Source organism: Oryzias melastigma, linkage group LG20 (assembly GCF_002922805.2).
Source record: "Oryzias melastigma strain HK-1 linkage group LG20, ASM292280v2, whole genome shotgun sequence".
In the NCBI taxonomy this organism is placed as follows: domain Eukaryota; kingdom Metazoa; phylum Chordata; class Actinopteri; order Beloniformes; family Adrianichthyidae; genus Oryzias; species Oryzias melastigma.
Genome location: NC_050531.1, coordinates 7,703,056 through 7,706,666, shown reverse-complemented (window position 1 = coordinate 7,706,666; position 3,611 = coordinate 7,703,056).

The following is a 3,611-nucleotide window of genomic DNA, read 5'->3' as shown; positions in this document are numbered from 1 at the left end:
TTAGATATATCTCCATATATTTTCTTGTACTTTTAATTAGAATTTTTTTAGAATCTTCAATGTTTGCATTCCTATGTTTTTCCTCAATGCTCGAATCCATAGAAATCATGATTTATATGTTTTATATGGTTTAATTGAATTATAACAGTGTTAGATTTCTTTTATTACTTTTGAAACCAGGACATATACGATCCTTTCAAAATAAAATACCTCTTGTGGCAAATAAGATCCTGATACGGTCAATTTTGTTGCAATTATACTTTAAGTAATATAACATTTTTTTTTTAAATATGGAAGCTTTTTTTGGACAATGCAAGCGTCGATGTGTTTGTTATTTATATAGGGTTTCTATGAAATATAATCACCAGTTTTGAAGTGATAATGACCTATATATGAACTTATTGAGAAATATTTAAAAAAATATTTTTTTTCTTTTCGTTTGTTTACCTGTTATTATTCCCACTTAATACAGCTCTTTTGTTCTGTTCGTTTTAGTTTTGCATAAAAATTAATCAATATATTTAAAAAAGACAAAAACTTATTTTTTATTCAAATTTTTTAGCATTTTTCCTCAAATGGCTCCAGAGTCTCAGGCTGCAGTCCCGCGATTTAAACTACACGCCGTTTAAAAGCTCCGCCTTTTATCCCACACCTTTAAAAGTGACAGCGCTGTAAGTTCTGTGATGTAACCAAATGATGCTATCTTTGATGAGGGTTTAGAGAAACCTTCAGGAACCGATGCATCCCGCCAAGATAGACTGTCAGGTGGAAAAAACCTTCATGATTTCTAACAATCTTTTAGTGTCTTCCCTCCAAAGTCACCAGAAGCTGCAAGTACTGTAACATCAAGGCTAAGCCCAGGCCATGCCTGCTGTCTAATTATGGGGAGCCACCCCTTTAGGGGGGGGATACGCCTAAAAAACACACCATGCAGGCCTTGTAATCTCTCTAATTATATTCCAAATGAAATCACACATGGACATGGAAAAAAAATAAACACGACAGAATTATGGCAATGACTTTGTTTAATGCTGATAAGAGGTCATACACGTGCCATAACATCAACAGTGTAATAACATTAACTACAAAATGTATATCTGCTTAATATGTTATTTGATTGTGTTTTCAGTCTACATATACATAGGGAAACATTCATTTATATACAAATATTAATTTGATCTTTTTATTTCTCTTGAATCACGAGCTTCAGAAGTGGCAGGATTGCCGCACAATCCAACATTCTGGGTTGAACTCCCTTCTATATCAGGAGTGTTGATATGTCAATATCATAAACATAAATAGAGAATCTATATTTCTTTGACAGATAAGTTAATACAAGCTTCAACATAAAAATACTAAAATGTAAAATTTGTATTTCGTTAGATGTATCGTTTTTTTCTTAAATCTCATCAATCAGCTAAAGGAAATACAAATAAAAAAAAAGTACTTTGATGATCGAGTCCTCAACACATAAACATCTAATAAAACGTCAGGTTTTTACTTGAATGGCACAAAACGTTATACTTCTGTTCTGTGATTAAAAACATTAGCAGAAACCAGATTCGGATTGTCTCCACATTCAAGCAGCAAACAGAAAAACTGTGTGAAGAAAGAATGATGGACCTTAACTCAGAATCACGGACCCTCCTCATGGAAGGGTTTTATATATATATATTTATGAAAGCATCACACACACGCACACACACTTCTTCCCCTGAGACTGCTGTTGTGCTCAACTATCTTATTAGAAATTAAGGCTGATCACTGAAACTGAAAAGACAAAATAAGGTGCCAGAAATGCCAAAGAACCAGAAATCAAACACAGACACAGTATAAGGGCCTTGTTGTCAGTGCATGATCATATCTAGAATAATCACAATGTCTATAAACAGTCATTGATTCCCTAATTCATAAGATAAACTCAAATATAAAAGATCAGAAACAGGAGTTTTCGGTATGACCTTCTGGAATTGCTTCATTTGGAGGCAGAGATAGTGCACACACAGTGAGGAGAAATAGTCCCTTTTCGGTCCCGTAGTCTCAATACTGTCAATAAATATCTCTTGGCTAGAAACAACATAATAAAATATAGTTTAACTACTGGTATCGTAGCAAATATTTGAGCGTCGTCTATTACACAGAGGAGTTTGACCTTAAAATGTTAGGAATCAACGTGTTAAAAAAGACAAAAATAGGTGTCAGCATGCGATCGTGTCTCTGTAACGCGTTTTTACAAACCCTATTTGATCTGAGCTTAAGATGACACAAGACGGTTGTTAACAGTTTGTTGTATCTGCTACCTTTGTTGAAAAATTACAACCAGATCCTCTTCTGGAGCTGGAATAAATGGAAGCACGTTTGAAATCTCGACCGAGACACACACAAACAACACGCCCACCTTTAGTGAAGCAGATTAGGTTTGAGGCTACGTTCACACCGGGCTCGGAAACGTGCGTTCCAGCAACCACTTCCATTGAAAAGTCTATGTATTTGCTTTTCCGTGTTTTAACGTTATTAAAACCCCACTTTAACTATATATTTTATATTTAAAAATTGTTTCCAGTTGTTTTTTTTAATGATCATGTAGTTTTTATTAAAATAAAAAATCCTGTATTGTTTTTTAAGAGATATTTCTGCAGAGCTTAGTCCCGCCTCTGAGTTGAGGGCGGGGCTTTGAGTCAGGTGGTAGCTTGAAAGGGGAAAATGAAGATGTTAATAGCTTTATTTGTTTCCAAGTGGATGCATCAGAATTGTAGTAGAGCAGGGAGACTCTGGCCCTATCCGAATTCTTCCCTTCTCCCTACCCCTCCTTTTGTAGGGGCATTTGTGGTGCTAGGATTGTCCGAAATAGTTTTTTTAAGGGCCATCCCTCCAAGCAAAGGGATACAAAGCCCTTCGCTTGGAGGATTAGCCCTTGTAGTTCCGCGCCGCGGTGTGAAGCGGAGTAGAAGCGCTTTTCTTCACGTGGGTCCACTCTGAAGCACAGAAGTTTACATTTAAAGGTAGGTAATGACTTTTTGTTGGAGTATGACCTTTTAAAAGTTATAAAACCGCTGTTGTTGTGTATATTTGAGCACTGGAAGCTCCGTGGTAACGTAGCTGACCGGCGACGACTGATGATGTCATCAAATGGAAGTGAAGTCCAAATTCGGAGACACTATTTTTCCATAACTCTCCGTTTGGAGGGCTAAATGTAGGGGTAGGGAGAAGGGGAGAATTCGGATCGGGCTTGTGGCTCACCCATGGGACTTACTGCGTCACAAACCTGAGCTTTTTCAAACCGCTGGTTTTTATCTGCTCCTGATCCACAACAATTTGAAGAAAGAAATACTTAAAAAACGCAGTTTTAATATTACATTTTAAATGTCATCCGTCATGAGAAAAATGCTACAAGGACATATCAAAAACACGATTTTTATTGGATCTGCATTGAAGGTTAAAAAAGTTTAACTTTAACCAATCAGGAACTTGGATTTGCTATGGATGGTGTCCCTTTTAAATTTACAGAAGTGCCAACCAGTTAAAGACTGATCATGACGGAGAAATAATAGTCGTGGTTTATGTCCAGCCTGAATTAGTCTTTCATTTTGGAAGAAAAATCCTGGAGCAAG